Source organism: Ursus arctos, unplaced genomic scaffold, assembly GCF_023065955.2.
Source record: "Ursus arctos isolate Adak ecotype North America unplaced genomic scaffold, UrsArc2.0 scaffold_13, whole genome shotgun sequence".
Taxonomy (NCBI): domain Eukaryota; kingdom Metazoa; phylum Chordata; class Mammalia; order Carnivora; family Ursidae; genus Ursus; species Ursus arctos.
This window is the reverse complement of record NW_026622797.1, coordinates 30,749,912-30,776,228: the sequence shown is the minus strand read 5'-3', so window position 1 is coordinate 30,776,228 and position 26,317 is coordinate 30,749,912. Positions and strand designations below refer to the sequence as shown.

The 26,317-nt window shown below is 36.2% G+C and overlaps 1 long non-coding RNA gene across 5 annotated transcripts in view; it reads left to right on the top strand.

Moving 5' to 3' along the window:
• LOC113259452 (uncharacterized) overlaps positions 1 to 26,317 on the top strand; it is a 351,228-nt gene that overhangs the window by 215,812 nt on the left and 109,099 nt on the right. For 3 of the 5 annotated variants that reach the window (XR_008958944.1, XR_003317598.4, XR_003317597.4), the window contains one exon: positions 16,836 to 16,933. This is a non-coding gene — a long non-coding RNA (uncharacterized LOC113259452). Of the gene's footprint in view, positions 1 to 16,835; positions 16,934 to 18,211; positions 20,886 to 26,317 lie in introns of those variants that run through there. The other 2 variants (XR_007191545.2, XR_006410160.3) reach the window with 1 other exon arrangement.

Sequence of the window (26,317 nt, the reverse complement as noted above, 5' to 3'; positions counted from 1 at the left end):
CACAGTTCTATGAAGCAAGACCTCCTACCCAGCGTATACTATTCTGCATAGAATGCATTACAACAGCTGACAAAGAAGGAAAAGAACAAACCTGATTTGTGAACTGGCAGCTAGGTATGAGTGTGCAAGCTAGAAATGGATTGGAACTTCACTACAGCCCCTCTCCATGGTGACCTTGAAAGACATTAGTTGGGGAAAATCTTCTCAATAGGCAGAGCTCCAGGTGGTACAACTGTTACTCCTCTTTTGGGGGAAAGAAAATAGCCCAGGATTAAAAATCTATGTAAATTCATGGGTGACAAATAGCTTGGAAGGAAAAAGGTGGGAAGATCAGGGACAAGGAAGTCTGCAGTCATGGTTGGTGGATGGACTTGTGGGAGTGGGCATAAAGTGTGAAGATCTTTGTATTGCATGTTTGTGTCCACAAGAGTGTCTACCCTGGAACAGGCATTAAACAGCCAAGTAATCAGAGTAGACAAAATGTCAGCCAGTCCATGTTAGCCAGCTCTCTCTGTCATCAGAGACCCCAGTGTTCGAACATTGGGTACAAAGAAACAGAGCAACTATGGTATCAAGGATGGAGGCTGTGTATGGGCCCAGCTATATGATCTCCCATTTACTAAGACTGATAAAACTTCTGCCACTGCTAAATGACCCAACAGTTAGCAAGAGAGACCAATGCTGACCCCCAAATACAGCACCATTCCTTCAAGAGACCAAGCAACCATCTACTGGCAAGTTCAATATATTGGACTCATTCCATCCTAGAAGAGACCTCCGTTCATTTTGGATTAACACTGTTTGAATCTACACATATTCTAGATATGGATTTGCCTTTCCTGTTTGAAGAACCTCAGACAGCATCATTATCCATTGGATTACAGAAAGTTTAATTCATCCACATGAATTCCCGATCACATTGCATCAGACTAAGGTAGTGTTTTTAACCAGGGGTAATTTCCCCCCAGGAGACATTTGGCAAAGTCTGGAGACGCTGTTGGTTGGCACAACTGGGAGGATGCTACTGACATCTAGTGGCTAGAGGCCAAAGTTGCTGCTAGACATCCTACAACGTATAGACTAGTTTCCCATAACAAAGAATTGTCGCACCCAAAATGTCAATATGCCACTGTTCAAAAACTCTGAACCAAGAGACTCACTTTATGGCAAAGGAGGTGCAACAGTGGGCCCACAGTCCGAAGAGCCACAGGTCCTGTCACATACCACAGTGTCCAAAAGCAGCTGGCATTGAAGAGCAATAGAATAGCTTATATTTGGCACAGATAAGGCTCAAAAATGAAACCACGCAAGGACAGGGAGTCATCTTCCAGGACACAGTATATACTCACATCAATGACTACTGTATGGTGCTGTGCCCCATTAGTTAGAATACATAATGCCGTGCCCCATTAGTTAGAATACATGGTGCCGGGAATCAAAGGGTGAAAGTAGGAATGAGCCATAGGGAACTTCTGCTTCCTTTTTCTGAAATTCTGACCTCTGTGTGTTTAGTGGTCTTTGTTCCTAAGGTGGAAAACACCCACCATAGAAATTCAAAGTACGATTTATGCCTGTGTACGTCATAATCTTCATGCTAAGGAGCCAGCGGCAAGGAGAGGAGCACTGTATTGATAGAGGCAATTGATCTGAACCTCAGGAGGAAGGCTGTTATGACCCATTGGGGACAGGGAGAAATATGGTTGGTATATGGTTATCTCTTAGTACTTCTTTGCCAAGTTTTGATGGTAAATGGACCAATATGGTAGTCACAGTCTCAAAAGGGCTTAATGACCTGGGGTTTCGGCAATCAGATATGACTTTGGGTTGCCCCACCAGCTAAACCACCAAGACCAGCACAGGTACTAGCTGTAGGAGAAGAGAATCTAGGATAGATTATGAAATAAGGAGACAATAACTTATCACAGCTGTAGCTGTGAGAGCTAGAGTTTTCTCTGTTAATTTTCCTCTAATAAGTTTACGCTAGGAAAAACAATCACCAGAGTCCTGGAGGAATGATGTTTGGGCTTAGGTAAAGCAAGAGGAGCGAAGACATGTAAAAGTGGACAGTAATGGATGCTGTGTTACCCGGCCCGATTCCTCTGCCAAGAAGGAAGGACTAATTCCCTTCACTGCTGAGTGTGTTGGGGGCTGATGGCTCTCAGCTGCCAGTCCTCTCTGGGCTTCTCTCCCCTGAAGAGAGCCACATTGCACGAGATCACTCTTTCTCCAGAAGGCGAGATGCATCCCCAGATTGGTTGAAGGCTAGGTCCCCTTTCCCCAGCTCAGAGTGTATCTAAAGGGCCATTCCGACCTCAGGGCTCCCCTGGAGCTTGCCCTAGGTGTTGTTACTACAGCTCAGCTTCTCCGTTGGCCCAACTCTGCTTCCTGCACAGGTGTTGATCCTGACAGCAGTTCCCCCAAAAACTTTGTGTAGACTAAGCTCCATCTCTTTGGCAACTTTCTGGAGAAACTGACCTGCAACATTAATTCATGCACTGCAGTCCAGGCCCTTCAAGATACAGTGAAAGTATGCTCCTTAAACTTGCCAGAACTTTCCTTCTTCCTTGAAAGCTTACCTTCAAATGTCTGTTCACAGACACACAGCCTTCCCTTCCTCGCTTTTGCCTCTTCTCTTTCATGTTTGGGGAAGTTTTCTTCTAGAAGCCACAATGGCAATTGTTAGAACGAGAAAGAAAAGCACATAAAAGGCTGTCCTTTCTTTCTTCGTTTTTATCTGCAGCGAGTACCTTGTGATAAAAAGATTGAAAGGAATTGTAATCAGTCTAGTCCTCCAGATATTTGTCCTGAAGCATTTGTTTATGAAATGCAAAACTCACCTTGATCTAGGCTCAAATTTACCAGTGCTCCTTTTTTTTCTTCTTTCAAACACACTGACTTTATGTGGATATTGATTTTAATCACCTTCAGGAAGACTGTAACTTTGACTTGTTTGTCCGACAGCAGTGTCAGATTCCTATGTCTGTCATTTCTCTTGTGCATTAGCCTCTGTTGGGGGTGGGAATGGCTGCTGGCTGAAGCAAAGGGTCAGTGTCAAATGTTAACTGAAGAACAAATGGATAAGCTCAGTAATATTAAAACCCACTTGAAATTGTAGTCAAAGTCCTTACTGGCCAGACCTGAGTCTAAATATCTCCATTCAGCAAATAAACTCAGACTGTTCCCTTAAGTGCACATTTCTATGGGAAAAAATCAGAAAAAGTTAAATATAATTGGGATCATTTCTTTAAATGCTTAATAAAATTCACCAGTGAAGCCATCTGAGCCCAGCATTTTCTTGGAGGGAAGGTTTGCTTTTTTAATTGAGATATAATTGACACACATTATATTGGAAGTTTAGGTGCACAACATACTGATTTAATATATGCATATGTTGCAAAATGATCAATAAATCTAGTTAACATCCATCACCAAACTTAATGACAAATTTCTTCTCTTGTGATGAGAACGTTTAAGATCTGCTTTCTTAGCGACTTACGAATCTACAATACAGTAGTATTAACTATCGTCACCGTGCTGTACATTAGATCCCCAGGACTTATTTATTTTATACCTGGAAGTTTGTGCCTTTTGATTTCCTTTAATTATGACTTTTATTTATTTAATGGGATTATTCCATTTTTTTCTTTCGTTTGTATCATTTGGTTTGCTGTTTTTCTAAAAAAAAAAGTTTACCCCTTTCATCTGATTTATTTTTTTCATAAAATTTGTCACAATAGTTGATGTTTCATTTTTTATTGTGTACTCACATTTTCACCTGCATCGTTTACCATCAGCCAAAAAACTTCCTCTAGCATTTCTTGTAGTGCATACCTGCTGCAGATCAATACTTTTCCAGGGTAACAGGTTTATATTTTTCTTTAGTAAGTTTGAAGATGTCATTCCAGTGTCTTCTGACTTTCACTGTTTCTGAGGAGGGGTCAGCTGTCTTATTGTGGATCCCTATATTTAAGGTATATTTTCTTCCTGTTCTTTTTATGTGATGTTTGACTTTGACTTTCAGCAGTTTAAAATCATGTGCCTGTGGGACTTTCCCCCCTGCTTGGTGGTTGCTTTGATTCTTATAATTATGGATGGATCTTTAAATAAAATTTTGAAATTGTCCAACCAATATTTCCCCAAATAATTTTTCTGCCCCATACTCACTCTTCTCCTCTCTTTCTAAGACTCCATTTATACAACTGTTGGTTCCTCTGCTGCTTTGGTACAGATCACTTATGTTTTGCTTTTGCTTTTTAAAGTAATTTTTGTGCTAAATTTGCTCATGATTATTAATTCTGATAGAAAAATCCAAAAAAAATCAAAAGATAAGCAGTATCAACAAATTCATATTGTACTGTTGGAAGTAGAAGGTTTTTTCTTTTCTTCCAAAGTTTGTACCTCATTTTCTTTTTTATGTCTTTTTGTCTTGGCCAGGACTTGAAGTTTGTATTGAGCAAAAGCAAGGATGATAAGCATTTGTATCTTTAATCTAATCTTAAGGGGAAAATACTTAAAATGTCACCATAGGGAAACAGTTCCCTAGGTTACTGAAAGGCATCTTTGATCAACCTTAGAGTTTCCTACTTTTAAGTATTTTGCTGTTTTAAGTAAATTTTGAAATTTATTGCTTTTGTTTTTCTTCAACTCTAGGGAAAATATGAGGCAGTCTTCACGAGTGCTAGTCTCTAAACATTTCAAAATGTCTCCATTTCTGAATACATGTAGGATTGCATTTCCTTGTTCCCTGGAAGTCAGGTTGTGTTATGCGCTTTGGCTTATGGTGTGAGCAGAAGAGATATATGTCACCCATGGGCAGAAAGCCAGTGTGTTGGAGCTTGCCAAGTTCCCTTCTTCGGACTTAGTGATTGTGTAAAGATGTATAGAGAAGGGGCTTCCACCAGCCTGGATCCCTCAGTGACTATGATGAGCAGATCTTTTTGCAGGTTCATTGGATGGGTTACATGAGAAAAATTTAATTTGTATCATGATCTACTTCTCAGATATTAGGGTTGTTTATTCATGAGGAATAACCTAACCTAAATCCTTTATTTTTCTTTTTATGCGAAGCCATTCTTTCATTGAAGATACTTACACTTGATCATAATATATTACTTATGAATATTTTTTTATTTCATTGTTTCCTCTCATAGATAATACTATATTTGGCATACCTAATAGGCAAAACCAGGTAAGCAATGCAGCTTAGGGAATATTTTCTTTAAAAACTTTTCTTCTTCCAAGTTGAATATGTAGTCCCTGTCCTCAGGGAATAATAGCCAGACAGTTTATTAGAATAAAGTAAATAAGTTCCGAAAGACCATTCTACAGGTGCTGTGGAGCTGGGAGAAACAAAGAAGAAGAAATCTTTTCTAGACAGAGTGATCCTGAAAGGCTTCCTGGAAAGGGTGACATTTAAATGGAGCTTGAAGGGTGAACAGTTATGTTAGGAAAATTCTAGGCAGGGTCCATTAACTAAATATATTATGAGGAAAGTATAAACAAGCCGTATTAGTGGAACAGCAAGTTATATAGTTTGCCTTATTTATACCAAATAGCAGAGTTATCTGTAGGAGTGTGAATTTGATTCTACAGGCATCAAAGATTTTTGAATAAGGGAGAAATTTTTTTGTTTTAAGAAGATGATTAATATTGCCATAGGATGAATTACAGGAGGTGGGTACTAGAGGTCATGAGAGTTTGGGAGGGGCAAGGATTTTTCACTGTTGAGGTGAGACATGAGGGCCTGGACAAGGAGATGGAAAGGAAGGAACTGCTTTGAGTTTTGTTGAGCTATATGGTTTACAGGTAGGTGTATTTGTCTATGACTTAGCACTTGAAAACCTAACATCCTTCTTTTTTTATATCATGAGCCATGCAAATAGAGTCTGTAACTAGATACACCTTTATTGGATAACCACCTCAAATGTATTAGTTTATATTATTGACTCAGTAGGCTAAGGTTTAATACTAAAGCCAAAAGTGAAAACAGAGATGCTTAGGGAAAGAAAAGTTGGCAGCACAAACCTCTGGGAATTAGGTAGGGTATTGTTTGTTTGTTCTTTGCCTTATGTTGTACAAAAGGCAGTTGTGATTCAGGTATATTTGTTTATTCTGATGGAAAAAATCCTCCCACTGAAAAAAATACCATTATAAAGAGCTAGACGTAATCAACAGCAACTTACTTTGCCATGTCTTGCATGATTGGACGGGGGTCCCATTTAGGGACTGTTGATCAGACTTTTTTATCTTCTTATTTTAAAAGGCATTTTGAGAATTATGATATTTTTCCATGTTTGAAAGCATCATTTGTCCAGGGGAGAAGGGTTGGGCATCAAACATAGCAGGGTTTGGGGGTTTTTAAAGTGGTCTCTTTGAGAGTCATTTCATAATGTATTTGTCGGTATGTCTTTCTTCCAGTTCTGGTTTTGTTACCTTCTCTCTGTTTTCAATGTAAACAGCAGGGCAAAGGGAGCTATCTTCCTGCTGCTCAAAATAACTTACTTAGTTGGGTAAAATTTATAATGTTGAATTCTACTTTTAGCCAGGAAACGCAAACAAAGCTTGGAGCCTGCTTGTTCCCTGACCCCAGATTCATTCCATGTTGCTATAGCATCACCCCTGAGAAAGTGGGCCCGCCTGTTTTCCTCTCCATAGACGCACTCAATGGGCTTTTGTCAGCTCTTGAATTATAGCATTAAAATTTAAACACCAGGGATTTAATGGAGGATTATTATGACACTCCAGTCCATTCTTTCTGTTGCCATTAGCAACAACCCATGGATGAAATAAAATAATTGTTTTAAGAGATGCTGTTTTCCTAAAAGATGAAGGATCTACCTCACATTCTTGGAGTTTTATAAACTGGTTTGTGTGGGACCATTACCATGAGAAGAGTACTGGTAGTATATAATACCAATCCAATGATTGAGGGTATTTTTTTTTCTTTTGGTTCACCAATCTACAAAAGCAAAAGATATTTTCACAGGCCCTCAGAAGATGAACTTCAATCTGCTGCTCCCAAACACATTCTCCACTGTCTGGAAGACGTGCAAAGGCAGTGGTCCAGCGTTCTCCATCTCAAATCCTTCAAAGTGCTGTGGGAATAAAAGAATCCCCGCTAAAGGCCCCAGAGAGATCTGTCTGTCTGTATGGTATGGTAATGACTGAGGCTAGTCCAGATAGGATTCTGGGAGAAACTCAGCTATTAAAACCTAATGAATGGAACAGAGAATTTCTTGTTACAATACTGTTTGTTTCCTCAATTGGTCATATCCTTGGACCTAAGAAGACATCAAAATAAATAATAAAAACAAGATATTGTTGGATTGGTCTTTGAATTTTCATTTGGTTATATAATGTGTGCAATTTTCTTATAGGTAATTTTGCATCTAGGTCTATTTTTTTTCTACCAGCCATTTGCCTACTAATTGTGTGGATATTTTTACTTCTTCCCTGTTCTAATGTCAGCATCCATATTTATATTCAGGATTGTAGTTTTCAGCAAAAGAGATTACAACTTTTGTTGCTCTCCCCACTACCAAATTATGGATATATCCTTTCTTTAAAATATTTGAAATATTTCTAATTTTTTTGGTCTTTGGAGTAAATTTAAGTTCATTGTATAAATAATACAAAATGAGTAACAGGCAGTAAATAAGTTGTCCTTTGGATTTTCACCACCCAGAGATAAAACTTCTTAACCTAAGTGTGATTCTTCATATATAGCAATGAAAATAAGTCCTATTTTCACCAAAGACTTTTCAGGGTTCCTCTAGTCTCTTCCCAGAGGTAACCCTATTACCAGTGCCTTGTGTTTTCTTTCATAGGTTGTCCACACAAACATCTTTGTATGTGCTATTTTTGCATGAAAATGATAAAATTTTACATTTTTCAATGCCTTGCCTTTTTATGTAACAATAAATCTTGAAACCAGAATTTGTATGGGGGACCATAGAGGTGATATTGTTGTGGGACCAGAGGGCTTGGGGTTTGAGGGAGAAGTGGAAGGAATTTGCCTTAAGGTTGCCTGTCTAAGCAAGCACACTGTTATTTGCTAGGTTGTATGTAACTGATCAATAAATGGAAAAGGTTATGAACCATGTTCTTATTCACACTTTACAAAACACTGAGAAAATGCTGTCCATGAAAACAAAAAGTTACTAACATTATTTTTACTTGTCATGTTTTGGGATAATTTGACATGGTTTGTACGGAACAATTAATTTCTTTGTCTAGTCCCTAAATTAGAAATTTTTTAATAGTTCCTTGTCATTTGCTATAAAAAAATGTTGCAATAAACATCCTTGCAAACATAACTGTATGCAAACATATTAATGTACTTGTACTCTAAATTATTAGAAATTGAATTATTTAGGTCAAAACATAATTGTATATAGATTCACCATCAGGGAACCAGACTGGGCATTCAGGAGAACCTCTGTGAATTGAGGGCCCCTTTGTACCAATGGTGTCACTTTGGAAAGCACATTGGGAAATGAAATTTTCCCAAGAGGAAAGCTGCCACTTTTCATATCAAGCTGAGAGGTAGCCGGGCTAGGCTGACTGTTACCCTGAATATATCATTTGTATCTGACAAATTTGGCTTATTAGGTATTCTCACCGTGGGAGTCATTGAGTTCCAGTTGATCCACACAAAAAATGGGACTATCAAGCCAGAGTCACAAGGCTTCCATGGATCTGGTGTTCAGCTTTGCCAAAAGCCCAGTAGCAAGCTATAACTGGTTTCAAAAAACCACACCTGGTAGCTATGCCAGAGAAGTGATGAGTCTGAAACCCCAGTGTCCTTCAGGATAGAGACTGCCTCCCTTTGCCAGAAACCCCAACTGCCTGAAACTTGTCAATGAAACTTGAGCTCAAAGGTGTCTTTTAGGGTTGTATGTTCTATAAGCACTTATCTATATGTGACTTCCATGATTGGGAGAATCCTCTTAGCACTCTTGGGATGAGGAAGTACATTCAGATATAGAAGCAACAACAACAGTACATTGAGTTGGCCCAAATTTCCTAACCTCCAAAGTCCTATTAGCTTCTTTTTCCCACTGTGAACCCTGTCCAAACACCATTTACTGAAGCTGGGTGCCCACTCAACCCACAGGACTGGGTAAGATAGTGACTTGGGCAGTTGTATTCAGCAGAGTTCCCCAGCATAATGAGTGAGACTGGTGTGTATGACCTTTGGTCTCTTTTAGGGACAGAGAGACCTCTCTGTATAGCATTTGAGATCAGTATAGAAAGGAAGAGAGTAATCAGAAGGTATGGGGGGAGAAAGGGGCTCCATGCCAGTAGACAAAGTATTGCATTCAATTTGAGCAGGTTTTAAGCACGTACTAACTTATAGCTCAATAAAAAGAACTTCTGATGATTTTGGTCTGCCCAACGCTCTGTGTCGAGTAGCAAGGTCTTCAGGGCTGACACCAGTTATTTTGATTTTGGAGCCTCTTTGGTTCATCAGTTGTAGCCTCATTGCATTTTAGCTGAGGCTGTAGTCCTTGGTGTCCCATTGTCATGGCAACATAGCTCATCTACCCTCCCAGAGGAGAGTGAGCAATAAGCAAGGCACCATTTGGGCAGCTTGGTTCAATCCTACCACTCACTGTTCTCAACATTTATTAACAGGCAAGACAGTAGGGGTTTTGCCACACCACCTCCCCCTTGCCCAGCATTTGCTGTCAGATCCCAGAGAGTCTTGTCACATTCCCAGACCAAGCCTGCAGAACCCTGTCCTTTCTCTTACAAAAGTCAGCATCCCATCTTTGTCACCAAAACTGTTAAAGAATTGTGCAGGTTCTGATATATTCTCTCACTTGCAAGTTAACAAGTTAGAATTTGTATGGGGGGACACAGGACTAATATTCTTGTAGACCAGAGGGTTGGGGCCTTGATGGAGGAGACTAAGGGACATCTTGATAGGCATGATAGGTAACATGAACATCAATCTATTTTTGAGAGTTCCTTTTGATCCTAAGTCCTATGGAGGTGACATAGATGGGCTCAGATGTAGCCTACATATGCAGTAGTTTGCATTCCAGGAGAGGATCCCTTAGCATAAAGAATGTCAGTATTTATAATGAGCAGTAAGCATGTCTGCTCTTTAATCAAGAGAGAGATATTATCTTTATTATAGCAGACAGTAAGCATGCCTGCAATTTGTTCCAGGGGAAATCACTATCTCTATCATTCAAAGTTATTCATTATACAAACATCCTTAAAAAGATAGTCCAGAAGAAAAAAGTCAATGCCTCTATTCCTAAGATGTTTCAAACTGTGAGACCCATGAAAAATTGTTTCCCAACACATTCCATGGTTTGGATATACTTAAATGTATTCAACTTCCCACTCTCCACTCCCCCATTCATAGCCATTCTTTATTAAAAAGCTGTACCAGCTGCTGTAATAATCCTTATGTATTGTTTATTTCTATTGGATAATTTCCCAGGTGGAATGATTAGGTGGGAGTAGATACATTTAATTTTAATATATTTTGCCTATTTTATTCTACCAAGAGGTTGTTAATATTAACATTTTGAACAGGTGTGTCCAAGAGTGACTCACTCCCTAATGCAGAAAAAAAAGATAAGCCTCACATTCTTTAATTTAATTCTTTCCTAGAAAAGTAACTGAACACAGAAACTATAGAATTTAATTAGAACTTGTTGGTTCATTTGGGCTGCTATAACAAAAACAGACTGGTGGCTTATATGACTGAAATTTATTTTTCATGATTCTGGAGACGGAGAAGTCCAAGGTCAAGGCACTGACTGATTCAGTGTCTGGTAAGGACCTACTTCCTGGTTCCTAAATAGTCATCTTTTCACTGTATCCTCACATGGTGGAAAAGATAAAGGAGTTCTCCATGGTTTATTTTATAAAGGCATTAATCCCATTCATGTGGCCTTCATCATCATGACCTAAGCACCTCCCAAAGTCTGACCTCCAAATACCATCACACTGGGGATTAGGCTTCCATATGAATGTTGGAGGGACACAAATATTCAGTCCATGGCAAACTTTAATAAAGAAGCTTAAATATATTGGTTAGACAATTGATATAGCTGCTTTGAAAAGAAAAAGCTTTCATATAACCATTATATTTTATCAGGACAATGAGAAAAGGCTAGGAAATATTTACATGCTTGTTTCCATAAAATTTAAAAGTCTACACTTAACCTATATCTCATCACTATGAAATTTGAGTTTTTGTCTAAAGTTTATTTTAAAAGGACAAAATTTTTTTTCTTTGTTGAGAGATTCTAGGGACTTTTCACTTGTAATTCGAAGTATATATTTTTAAAATAGGATCATACATTTGTTGATGTTTCTTTTAAAACACTGTATTCATTTGTTTTTAGTTATGTTTCTTGTACGAGTTTGAGGTTACCCACTGGACTTATAATAATTAACTCACTCCAAGACCTCACTGATTTATTCATAACTGCCTTGGTAGTGGCTTGAACCCAGTAGCATCAAGAACACACTGAGAATTTTTATTAATTAAGAGTTATTTATTTATTTGAGAGAGAGAGAGCACGTGCACATGCATGCAGGGAGTGGGGAGGGGCAGAGGGAGAGAGAGAGAATCTCAAGCAGACTCCCCACTGACAGAGGAGCCCAATGCAGGGCTCGATCCCATGACCCTAAGATCATGACCTGAGCAAAAATCAAGAGTCAGAAGCTTAACCAACTGAGCCACCCAGGCACCCTCACACTAAGAATTTTTGTTAAGTTTTCTACTACTATCTAATCTTTCTTAAAAATAAATTTTTTTATTTAACATATTTAATTCTAACAAGCTGTAACTATTCAAGTTTTCCTCCTTTAGAAAAATCTGTGTCAGTATTGAGTAGTCTCACTTAAAATTTTTACTTAACTAATTGGGTAAAAACAGGACTTTATTATTGTATTAATCCACTCTAACTTAAATTCAGGCCCTCAGGATTTTTATTTATTTATGTCAGTCAAATATTATCTGTGATCAAAGATCACAGCAAAATGGAACTAACTGGCACTAATGAGAGCCAATAGAGTCAACAAACAATATAGATCTCATGGACTGAAGATATGAGAATTATGAGTTGTAAGACATGTATAAAATATTTTTAAAATTGAGGGTAAAATACTTCTTAAGCTAGGAGGTGGATTTCAACAAAATACAACTTCAAAGAATAAAAATATACTTCAAATTAAAAATTATGGGATAATCAGATTAACACAGATGAAAAGTCAATAAGTAAACTGGTAGTTTCATCACATAAATACTGAAAAATGCAGCACAAAGACAAAAGAAAATGAAAATTACTTAAGAGAGGTGATGAGATAGGGAAAATGTAATAAAAGGAACTAAAGTTTCTCTTACTAGAGTTTAAGACAAGAATAGAGATCATGGAGCAGAGCTAACTTTTGAAAAGGTGATGACAAAGAATTTTCCAGGAATGATAAAGACAAGAATTTATAAGAGAGAGGAAGTATAGTGCATTCCAAATGGCATAAATAAAAATGAATCTGATTGCATACCTTCCATGAAAGTTTTAGAACTCCAGAGACAAAGAGAAGTTCATAAAAGCAACCTGAGAGAATAAACAGATTTTCTCAAAACAAAAAATTGAACTAACAGTAAATGCCTCTTTAACAGCAATAAAAGAAGCTAGGACACAGTGAAATGACAAAATTGTCAACCTCGAATTATATAGCCAGTCAAACTCTCTTCAGTAACAAGGGCAAAATAAAGACGTATTTACATAAAGAAGAACTGAGAATTTCTACCATCAGCAGAATTTCAGTAAGCCAACTTCTAAGGCATGCTCTTCAGCATAAAATGAAATTATTTCAAAAGGAAAATCAAAGATGCATAAAAGTAAAGAAATTGCAAAAATATATATGTACAAAATAGTCAAGCTACTGAATTGTTCAAGAAAAATAAAAAGGAGATAGGGTAAATAATATTTGTAATAGAAAAGAGAACATAATTAAAGATAGAGCAAAAATTAAAAAGATAATATCAGAACTTCTTATGAACTTTTAAATAGAGAAAAATTTTAAGTTCTTGGGGAAAAAAGTTGTAAAACCAAAGAATAATCTTATAATAAGAAGAATTTAATGGTAAGATTAAGAATAATCTGATGGGCTTTAGGACATGCTACCCCAAAATATGGCACATTGGCATATTAAATATTTTTATGAGAAAATGGCAGAAGTGGGAGAGTGTCTCTGACCTTTCTCCCGCTTCTCCCCACAACCAGTCATAAAACCCTCATGTGGGATGTGCCTTCCCTATACCCAGAGGAAAGAAGCATCCTTATCTCCAAAGACAAAGCAATGTCAGGAAGATCCAAACATAGGATTTACTGTTTTCCCCAGTTTACTATAATTTCTTCAGATTACTTAACCTATCATATTTCTGTGCTACTGCGTACTCTTCATCAAACCTAGCATAAATGCTCTCAGTTCTCGTTTTTTTTGTTGGTTTTTTTTTTTTTTTAATCTTCATCTCTTTATGGAGGCTATCATGTCACATAAAATTTATATTAAATAAATTTGTATCCTTTTCTCCTGCTTACCTGTTTTGGGCAGTTAAATTTTCAGACTTTGCCAGGGACCCTAACAGGGTCAAGGAAAATCTTTTCCTCTCCTCCAAATCTTACAACAATTTAAAAAATTTTTAATATATTTTTTAAAACCTTTACAAAGCCAGTAGCGTGCCCAGATAATTTTTTAAAGTTTTGTTAAACCTTTAAAAATATCATTCCAGTCTTGTACAGATTCTTCCAGAAAATGTAAATAGAAGAAAAAGAACCCCATTTCATCATATAAGTCAAATATTATCTTAATAATAAAACCAGATATATTAGTTTTCTGTTGTTGCCGTAACAAACTTTACAACAAGCTTTGTTGCTTAAAACAACACACATTATCATCTTGGAGTCCTGGAGGTCAGAAATCCAACCCAGATCTCTCCAGAGTAAGATCAAAATATGAGCTAAGCTATTTCTTTCTGGGGCTTAGGGGAGAATTGATTTTTAGAGTCTACCTGTGTTTCCAAGCTTATGGCTTCTACCATCTTCAAAGGCATCAATGGTGGGCTGAGTTCTCACACTGTTTCTGCTTCTCCACAGCTGGGGAATGTTCTCTGCTTTTAAAAACTGAAAGGATTAGATTGGGTCCACCTGAGTAATCAAAGCTAACCTTCCCTTCTCAAGATCCTTAGTGTTAATCACATTTGTGAAGTTCCTTTTCCCAAGTAACGTAGATTCCAGTGATTAGGATATGGACATCATTTGGTGGGTGGGGCCATTTTTCTGCCTACCACACCCAACAAGTACATATGAGAGAAGAAAATGTATGTTATGAACATACATGCAAGTATTTTTTTAAAGATTTTATTTATTTATTTTTAGAGAGAGTGTGCAGCGTGAGTGTGGGGAGGGGCAATGGGAGAGGGAGAGAGAGAGAGAATCTTGAGCAGACTCTGTGCTGAGTGCAGAGATCCACAGAGGGGCTCGACCCCACAATCCTGAGAACATGATCTGAGCCAAAATAAAGAGGCCCACCATCAACTGACTGAGCCACCCAGGTGCGCCCATATGCAAGTATTTTAAACAATATTTTAGCAAATACTTTGGGAATCTTAATCCATGATCATATTATGATCGGGAAATTCAACATTGTTGAATAGCTTAGAAAAATCTATAAATTTAATTCAGTATGTTAAAAGAATAAGATATAGGAGCACCTGAGTCGCTCAGTAGGTTGGGCACCCTACTCTTGATTTCAGCTCAGGTCATGGTCTCAGGGTCATGAGATTGAACCCCACCTTGGGCTCCATACTCAGCAGGGAGTCTTCTTGAGATTCTCACTCTCCTTCTCCTTCAGCCCCTCCCCTGTTCACACGCCCATTCTCTCTCCCTCTCTCTTTCTAAAATAAATAAATAAAATCTTTTAAAAAATAAAATAAAAAGACATATAATCATCTCAGTACCTACAACAATTGCTAGAATTCAATTATTTATGATCTTAAAAACTCTTAGTAAACTAGAAATGAAAGAATTTCTGTAATCTGATAAAAGAGGTCAACAGAAAACCTATATTAAACATCAGCCTTTGAGACAAAATATTCCTTTGAACATGGAAGTCTAAGACAGTCAAGTAAGACAAAAAGAAAGATAAGTTCTAAAATTTTGGGGAAAGAAACTAAAATCATTATAATTCACAGATGAAAAAACCCCAAGAATCAACAGAATTAATGAGACAATATAGCCAGGTACTTGGAAAAAATTAATATATAGAAACCTGTATATAGTTGCAATAAAGTGTTAAAAATGAAATTTTAAAATAGATACCATTTTGTTATGTCAGCTTAGAGTACAAGATGCATAGAAATATATCCAATGAAAATGTGTAAGGCCTTCGTGGAGAACACCTTTAAATATTATTAAGAGACATTAAAGAAGACCTAAATAAATAAATAAATACTATATAATAAAAATTTTAGAAGTTACGTGTTACAAATAAGAGGAACAATATTATTACAATAAAACAAAACACAACAACTATAATGTTCTCTCACCATCAACGATAACCTTGGTTAATAGTTTGTTGTATTTCCTTCTAGTACAGACACGCACACACACACACAGACACACACACACTCACACAAGTATTTCCCTTATTTTATTTTTTAAATAGTATCATATTATTTAGACTATTAGACATTTTCTCTTTTTACAAACTTTGTGAGCATTTCCTTTTTTTTTTAAATAGTGCCTCAAGATAGAACTTCTAAGTGCTCCATTATCTTAATCACTGTAATATATTTACCCAGCATACCAGTCTTGACATTGGCATTACATTCTTACATTGTTACAGCTGTGATGAATATTCTTGCACCTAGTCCTTTGTAAATTTAATCTTGATTATTTCCTTAGTGTAAATTTCTAGAAATAAAACTGATGAATCAAAGTATACAGATTTTGGTGGTCAAATTGACCTACTTTAGACTGCACCCATAGGTATGAGGCATAATTTTTCCTCTCTCACATAATGTAGTATTAAATTTTGTTTTTAGCATTAAATTTAGTACCATCGTATTAAAATAACACTATGTAAATTTTGGGAGGAATAATGAACCTAGTCAATGGATAAATCACCATACCATTTTCTATCTTTCTTTCTCTTTCCCTTTTGTCTTTCATTCATATATAAAAACAAAAACAAACAAAAAACCACAACACTATAGATCACCAGGTATTGAGAGAAAACCAAAAGAACAAAGAAGGAAACTGATACTTCAGGCAAAAAAAAAAAAAAAAAAGAATTTTTATTTAAGGGGAATTTAAGAGAATCATCCTCCACAAGATTCTGGAGAATATTTTATCAATAAAACAAAAATATGTTGCTATGAAAGAAGAAAAGCCAGAAAACCAAAAGCTTTCTTGGAACTTAAAACTATGCTTCCAAATATAAAAATACGTTAAAACCAGATTGTGGAAATAAAATTATTCATAAAGAGATTGAATACAAGAATAGTCCTTGTAGAAGAACCTAGTCACATCAAAGAAAATCTCCCAGAATGAAAAGCAAAAAGAGATGGAAATTGGATTATGGATGTGAAAGTGTTTTGAGTATTAAGCTACTACACATATAAGAGGTAGCATTAGTAATGGGTAGTGGAATAGAATATATGATGGAAGAATTCTACATATTCGGACAGAAAATTGGGACAAATATATTCAGCTATATATAAAGATGTGAGGATGGCCATGTGTGTGTATCTGATTGAACAGTTGAGTTTTCTAATTTGACTAAATCACTTTCTCTTTCAGAACACACCTTTTATTATGGAATTACTTCTGAGCATTGTGGAGATCACATAGATTCCTAGAAGTTACAAGATGCAATTTCATTCAGGCTGGAAACACAGGTAGGATGGATTTTCATGCATGGTCTGATACTTCTGTGATTTTAGGTAAGCAATGCTTAGGTTGGTATATACAAGAGACCAATGATGGTCATTAGAGAACATGGGTCAGTTTTACCAACTTCTTCAAGAGTTGACTAAAGTTCAGACTTAGAACAAAGATTCTGCATAGCTGTCATTTCATCTCAACTCAATTTTCCTTTTACTGGCTTTAAAACCAAACAGCACAGACGATTTCTCTAATATACTTAGATTTTCATTATTATGCAATTTGAGTGTCTGCACATGGATTTTTCATAAAGACATGTGCTTCCTACAAGATATAAATGTTCAACTTGATGACCCCAAACTCCTAAAATAGGCCCTCAAACACACCTGAAACCCAATAGTGATTCCAGGAAGTCCGCTAATACCCATGCTTTTAAACCACAGATACGTGCTACTCAGTGAGAAATCACCTTTAGCCTAGACTCGCTTCTTAGTAACAAGAAGTTAGGTTGGTGGCATCCACCATCTCCAACAAAATGAGGAAACCTAAACCACTGACTAACGTTGTCAACTTCAGAAATTGGGATTAGGTTATGGAGAAAACAAAAATATTAAATGAAGTGACCCTGATAAATATTGACTTTCTGGCAAGTTTGGATCTCTTCATGCTAAATAAAAATATGAGGTTTCTTAGTGACACTTGACCTATGAAGTCATCTCCAATAATGTTATAATATATTGGACAAGAACTGCAAAACAAATAATTCCCCTCACTGAGCCAAATTATTACAACAGCCTTTGACTAATTCTTTCCATATTATCCTTTCCTCTTGCCAATTACCATCTACTTCCTCCATATGGTTTTCCTAGTTTATGGGAATTTCAGGCTGTTGGTACCATAAGCTTAAAGAACAATGACCACAGACAGAAAATATAAACAAAATGTAATTATAATGCAATATCTTAATTTGGGGAATAAAGGTGAAAAAAAGCACACAATTACTGAAAAATGTACAAGAAACAAGAGATACATTTTCTTAGTTGGGTTAAGTTTATCAAACTATACTCTGAGAATTCTTTTCCAACTCATTTCTGACTTCTTATAAACAAAAGTTAAAGTCTCAGTTTCCATAGCATTTTCCTCTTTCTCCTATCCTAAATTGGGCTTAATTCAATTTCTTACCATATTCTTCTACAAGAAATGACCACAGTTAATACAAGAATTTTGTACTTTGCACAAGTATATCTCCAAGTAAATAATATCATGAATAACATAAATTTTGATCATAACAGATGAAGAGCAAAGTGGCTCCACACATGCTATGGTGTATGGAAGAAGGAATGTCAATATGAAAAATAATGCATGGTACTTGTACTAAAAATAAACTTACCAAATACGTGGGGGAAAAGACGTGTTCAAAAAAGGTTCAGGACTCATGGGTGTAAACAAAGAGGTGAAGATAAAGTGAAGTGGGAAGTACTAACTGCATGCTGGTTTTAAAATTATGTTTTGACATTTGAATGCTAATTTTATGGCATGAACTTTTTAAAAGTCCTATCCCGCTGCCGTGGCAGAGTGCGCTTCCAGATCTAGGAGAGAAGGTCACTCTTAAATACTTAACCATGGTATAATGATGTAGGATGTTTTTCTGGGTTGGATTTCAGAACAGCCAGCTAGGCATGAAGTCAAGCTGTATATATCCAGTTCCAGCCAACTGGAAGTAATACATAGCTCAGGAAAATGCTGTTTACTCTATTTATATCAAAAAGTCTGACTTTAATGTTAACAAAATAATTGTTGCAATTTATGAAAGAAAAACAATCCACCACAAAAATTTTCTTTTGATATTATGGAGATGAAACGATTGTTCAGTTGACTGATTACACTCACTTGGTTTTATAGAAACATGATCCTGGCTTCATAACCCTCTTTTTTCCTCCCAGTTCAAGTTTGATTCATTTTATGGCCATGAGAATGTAGTAAACTTGTGCCCCACTTGTCAGTGGTTTAACAGTCATTTCTTTGGGGAGATTGAATGAGTCAATGCAATATCAATTGATAAGACTGGGGCAAAAAGAATTCAAAAATGCAAAATAGTCACAAAACAGGCCTGAATTCTTTCCTATCCTGCCATTCCGCATGCTGTGTTTCCCTGGGCAAGTCACTTCAACATGTCAAGGGGGAGCCCTGGTATATATAAGATTGCCAGCACTTGCTCCCCATGGCTACATTACAAAGAAATTATATTACCACAGGGTAGTAATGGTTCATTTTGTTTGGTCGTATGCTGTTTTAATCAGGAAGGCAGAAAAACCTGTGTCATGGGTTTGGTTCTGCCTCGCAGTCACTGTGTGACATTACGCACATTTTGTTCCCTCTTTGGGCTTCAGTCTTCTTATTTGTAAAATAGAAGTTGGACTAAATGACCCCTCTGGTTCTTTCTAGCTCAAAATTCTATTATTGGAAAAAAAAAAGTGCCTCTGGGCTTCTAATTTGAATGCCAGGTTTCAGCCTGATGTGAATTAAACTGTCTGGGTTATAAACCAACTAACTACAAAACAAGGTTTATAATGGAAACAACAAGTGACCCTTGGCTGCGACAAAGCTAACAGTTCCCGCTATAATATTCAGTTACCGCTCATATCCCTGGGCAGCGACTGGAGTGTTATGTAACAGTGACTGTTGCAGGATTACCCAATCCTTTCCCCCAACCCTAATTGTACAGTCTGCTTGTGGCTCCTGTAATACCTGGTTCTCTTCAATGACAAGCTCCAGGATAGATGTGGCTGCCACCACTAAACCCAACTCTTGCTGGTTTAAAATAACACAATGACATGCAACTTGCAAGTACTGTCCTTTTTAGAGTACATTATTTTGCTTTCCCTTCTGCCTCTTTTCTAACTGGCAACGACTTCTTGCCCAAAATGACCTAGCACTAGGAAAAATTCTAACAAATAATAAAATGCTCCAGTACAGGTAGAGTACATACTGTCCTCTGACTTAAGGCACAGACCAAGTAAAGAGGTCCAGCTGGAAGAACCTAGAGGAAAGGCAGAGGGAGATGATTTATATTAACTACAACAAATCTTAAATTGAATCGACTTGACTCTTTTTTGCCTTTGCATTTAACCTGTATTTCCTTTATTATATGCAAATGTTTTAACTTTAAGGGAAAAAAATGATGGCAAATTTAAAAGAAAAAAACACTTTTTTTATTGAACGTAATTGACATCATTTTTATAACAAAATAGAAATAGATATCGAGGTAAATATCAAGTCTGACACTTAAGATGAAACAATAAATTTATTACAAGATGGGCATATCATCTAAAAGTTTAGTGATTAGAAACAATGTAAACATATGTTCCTTGAAATAGAACAATCTAATAACATGTTTCTCATAATATATTAATTTTTTCTGCTTATAAAATTTTTACATTCCTGTTTTGAAAACACAGGTCAGCAGAAAAACAAAGAATCAAAACAAATAAAAACTTATCAGATAATCTTCTACACTTTTTCAATGCGTGGTTATATTAACATAATAAAGAAATTACTGAAGTTTTGCATGCTGTTCATGTTTATCAGTCACTGTCATATAAACATTAATATTATTTAAATTTTTTAAAATATTTTATTTATTTGCTTGATGGAGAGAGAGACAGCCAGTGAGAGAGGGAACACAAGCAGGGGGAGTGGGAGAGGAAGAAGCAGGCTCATAGTGGAGGAGCCTTATGTGGGGCTCGATCCCAGAACGCTGGGATCACGCCCTGAGCCAAAGGCAGATGCTCAATGACTGAGCCACCCAGGCACCCCTAATATTATTTAAATTTTTGTGAAAAATTTCATAAGTGGTATGTATTTTATTAGTTATAATGTACTCATCCATTATGATTGAATTTCAGATTGTATACAATTTTTCTATGTATTGTTTATGAACGATAAATAAACATCCTTTCACAAACATTTTTGCCTGAATTTCTGATTATTTTATTCCTTAAGCTACATGCCTGAAGCTATTTATACAGACTACCATCTAAATCTAAAAGCTACAGCTAAAATTTAAAATTATTTTCCATCCACTAGAGGGAAATCCTAATGCCAAATGAATGTCACTATAAAGATAGAAACTACATAAGGTAGAAGTAAAAATTCTGTATGTGATGCAAAGTGTTTATATACCTGGGTATTTTATATTTCAAAACAATGTTGTAAATATGCTAAATTATAAATACTATCCAGAAGGAAGAAATTCATTTAATTACATTAATTACATTAAAGAAAAATATTAGTTGTAAAACCAGGTTTAAATATCATGATATAAAAGGAAAATTACTGGAAAGATGAGAACTTCCCACTATCAAAGTTACATATATGTACTTGCATCCGTGAACCCTCCTATTGTTATATCCTATTGTTATATATATATATATATATATATATATATATATATATATATATATATATATATATATTTACATACACACACACAGACAACGGAGGAGATGCTTCTCCTTCCATCTGAAGTTAATTCTTTCATTCATTGTCTGGGTCCCAGCATCCCCAACTTCTTTCAGGGATTTTGCTCTAATCATTGCCTACCTCCTCTCTGGTATCTAAAGTTTCTTACTCTCTACTGTATTTCTTCCATCAGTATTTTAAAAGTATACAAGCCCCTTCCATTTTTAAGATCTTTTCAATTTTCACTTTCTCCCTAGTGATTATACTATTTATTTCCTCCCTTTGACAGCCAAATAGTTTTTTGAAGAATTGTTTGTACATACTGACTCTCTTTCTCATTGTTATATCACTGTAAAAGGGATCCTACTTCCATCATTCAATGGCCCTTGTCAACTGCTTAATTTTCCTATCATGTCTCCTTTCTGGACAGTCTTCTTCTGTCTCTTTGGGCTCTCCTTCTTTTTTGCACTCTTGTGTAAGGATGTTCCGCATGTTTTGTCTTTTAAGTCATGTCAGTTTATGACCTCCTGTCTTTGAATTTTGAATACGATATTGTTAATTAAGCAACACAATCAGCTTTGTAAATACATATTAATAAACTTTTTCATCATCATTAGCCATTCAGTTTTTATTCACAATTATACATTCTCTTAGGTGCCTGCTGCTGCTGGAGCTAGAAAATCCCCATTTAAATCCATTTTCAAAATCCTAGAATTTTAGAAATAAAATAGCAAGTTTGCAAAGTGAAAACAATATTATTTTAGATGAGCATGTCTGTCTATTTGCTAGGGGGATAAAAGAGCCTTGAAAGCAAGCAAATTGCTTTCCAAAATTGATTTCTACCATACATAGAGATGGAGGATGATTCTGAGAGGCTTGGACACCTGAAGGACAGCTCCATTCTTGTCACAGCTACCTGATACTGGCACTGGAGAAGAGGCCCTTCTCGGTATGCTTCAGACTTGACTCAGCAACTGGCGTGCGCTGCCCACCTGCTGGCACAGTAATATACTCATGGAAAAGAAGATTCCAGGCTCACTCCCTCTCTCAGAGCAGCTCCTGAGAAGATTGGATTGTGTGTAGTCAGGTGCATATAGGACTAATGCCCTGCCTATTCTTCACATATCCTAAGATATTGTACTTTAGTTCTTTCAAAGGAATTTGTGTATCTAGGAAGTTTAAAATGTACTTGGTAAGATAGTGCCTGTTTTCTAGTAATGAGCTTGGTTAATGCAATTGTCTGATGACACATTTAGGCTTTCTAATTGAATTTTTGTACTGATGTGTCTTGAAAAGGGTTTACTTGGTGTGTGTATATTTTGGACTCTAATTTTAGTGAATTACATGGTAAGGAGGAACAGAAGAACTGGTACCTGCTGGCAAATTCTTAAGGAGGGGAGCTACTCAGTGATAGAACCAACCAGATCACCTCTGAATGCATGATTCTGAACATCTAGATGCCTGTTGTTTTGTTGTGTTTATTTTAATTTAATACAACTTTTTGTGGGTTCGTTAAAAGTCTTCTCAAAAGTAACACTGAGAAAGCCACTACAACATACATAAAAAAAAAAGTGTGCTTTAGGCCAAAATAAAATTGTTACTTGGACTTGTAAAATAAAAGCTAGACAAACTACATGTAAGGATAAAATTCTGACTGGGAGACAGAGCCCAAACACCGAACACTCTGCTAACAGACCTACAATTGGTAAAATTATGCTCTTGTTTGGCACTGATCAGACATTCCCAAAAGTTGTACAGCCACATAGTGGAAATCAGACATAAAACAGCCTTAGCCATTGGGTGATTTTTATTACTTATCCAAGTAAAAAAGCATTTTTATGGCATGACAGACTGAAATGTAAGAGCATACAGTACAAACTGTACACTAATAAAATTTTGTCTTGTGTGTGGGTTGGAAGCATGAATTTTCATGACTCGACCAAGTTATAATCACATTTTTGGATTTTGGATTTTTTCCTTTTTCAATAGTTCAAGGATAACCTCCTATTTTGTAATTTAATCTTAAAATATGGATTATAAAGGAAAAATGGAAATGGTAATAATATTGCAGTAAAAGAATCTGAATAAACCTTTGGCAAACAGAAGGCCATTTTCCAAGTGATTAGTCAGAAGTCTATCTTAATTTGGAACAGATTTCTGCCTAAGACAGTGGAGGAAAAACAACAACAACAACAACCACACACACCAAAAAATAGACAATGTTAATGTATAACCAGCACTATTTAGGTCTATATTTGTGTAGGATAAACCATTTAATGTAGGAACTGACAATGCTTATTAAGCCAGCCAAGATATTAAGGAAAGCACCATAGCCAAAGCCAAGATGCCACCAATTATAAAACCCTTCCTTCATATGTATCAGGTAATATCACTTGGGATAATGTAATATGGACACAGTGCTTATTCAATAACAAATAATCCCACTGTAGTTCAGCTGTAATGACTTTGTTCCAAGACAATAAGAGATGGGAGTTAAATCAAGTCTCCGATATCTCCAGAGCACAAATACCCCTAAAAATGTTTGGGTAGGTTTCTACAGGTTTCTCATCTACACCATCAAGCTTAGCTTCTTGAGGAACAATGACTTATTTTGTCTTACCTCCAGCAAAGAGCATAATATCTTTCATATTGAATTTCTAAACAAAAGTTTATTCAATTAACTTGCTAAGAATTTTGGAAGTTTGGATAAAGTAGCTCTCAGAATGACTCTAAAAGAGTTTTTGGGAGACCTCGTTAATAAGACATTATTTATGGTCTTAATCAAGGCATGAATGGGACACAAAAGAAATTAAATAGACTGCAGCTATGAATAATCAAAGAACTAAATAAATGGAGAGATAGTTCGTGTTCACAAATAGGAAGACGCAATATTGTCAAGATGTTAAGTCTTCCCAACTTAATTATAGATTCAATGCAATCTCAATCCAAATCCCAAAAGAGTATTTTGTGGATATCAACAAATTGACTCTAAAATTTATATGGAGAAGCAAAAAAACCAGAAATACAACACACTATTGAAGGAGAAGGACAAAGGTAGAAACCTGACATTATCTGACTTTAAGATTTACTATAAAGCTACAGTAATCAAGACAATGTGGCATTGGAGAAAAAATAAACAAATAGATTGGTGTAATACAATAGAGATACCAGAAATAGACACACATAAATATATTCAATTGATCTTTGACAAAGAAACAAAGGCAATACAATGGAGCAAAGATGGTCTTTTCAAAAAAAATGGTGCTGAACAACTGGATATCCATACCCCCCCCAAAAAAAGAATCTAGATACAGACCTTATACCCTTCACAAAAACTAACTCATAATGGATCATAGACATAAATGTAAAATGCAAAAATATAAACACCTAGAAGATAACAGAGGAGAAAACCTAGATGACCTTGGATGTGGCAATGACTTTTTAGATACAACATCAAAGGCATCATCCATGAAAAAAGTAATTGATAAACTGGATTTCATTAAAATTAAAAATTTCTGCATAAGACAATGTCAAGAGAATGTGAGATAAATCACAGACTGGGAGAAAATATGTGTGAAAGACACATCTGATAAAGGACTGTTATCCAAAGTATACAAAGAACTCCTGAAACACAACAGTAAAAATACATAAGAGCCTGCTTTAAAAATGGGCCAAAGACCTTAACAGACACCTCATCAAGGAAGATATACAGATGACAAAGAAGTAGGAAAAGATGCTCTGCATCATATGTTATCCAAGAAATGCTAATTAAAACAACAGTGAGATACCACGACACATCCAGTAGAATGGCCGAAGTCCAGAGCACTAACAGCACCACTTGCTGGAATGGGTATAGAGCAATGGGAACTCTCATTCATTACTGTGGGAATGAAAAATGGTACCAGCCATGGTACACTTTGGGAGATAGCTTAATAAAAAACATAAGTCTTACCATATAATCCAGCAACTGCACTCCTTAGTATTTCCCCAAAGTGTTGAAAGCTTATGTCAAAAACAAAACAAAAAACAACAAAAAAACCCAAAACAAAAAAAAAAAACCCAAAAACCTGTATACAGATGTTTCATAGAAGCTTTATTCATAATTGCCAAAACTTGTAAGCACCCAAGATATACTTCAGAAGGTAAATGGATAAATTGTGGTACATCCCAACAGTGGAATATTATTCAGCTCTTCATGCTATCAAGCCATGAAAAGACATGGAGGAAAATTTAAATGCTTATTACTAAGTGAAAGAAACCAAACTGAAGAGGATACATCCTGTATGATTCCAACTATTTGACCTTCTGGTAATAGCAAAACTGTGGAGACAGTAAAAAGACCAGTGGTCGTCAAGGGTTGGCCATGGGTTGTGGGGGGGTTGGGGGGAGGAATAGTCAGAGTATAGAGCACAGAGGATGGTTAGGGCAGTGAAAATACTCTGTTCGATATCATAATGAAGGATACAAGTCATTATATATTTGTTCAAACCCATAGAAGGTATAACACTGAGAAAAAAACCCTAAAGTCGACTATGGACTTCGGGTGATTATGATATACAGCTTCATCAGTTGTAACAAATCAGTACTCTAGTGGGGGATTTTATAATAGTGGAGGCTGTGGGGGGGGCAGGAAGTATATGGAAAATCTCTGTACAATCTTCTCAATTTTACTGTGAGCCTAAACTGTTCAAAAAATAAAATAAAGTCTTAAAAAGAAAAAAAGATACCTAGACCATCGTGATGTGTGACTTCGCCCAAGTCCATGACCTGTCTGAGCCAAGTCCATTACCTGTCCTCCAACTCTAAAAGTCCAAGACTCCATGAGATCAATGATCTCAGCTGGAGATGACCATATGCCAGCACGATTTACCAGCATCCTTTTATTGTTGCAAGTCAATTAGAGGGATCCCCTATGATTTATTATTTTTTTGCACAGT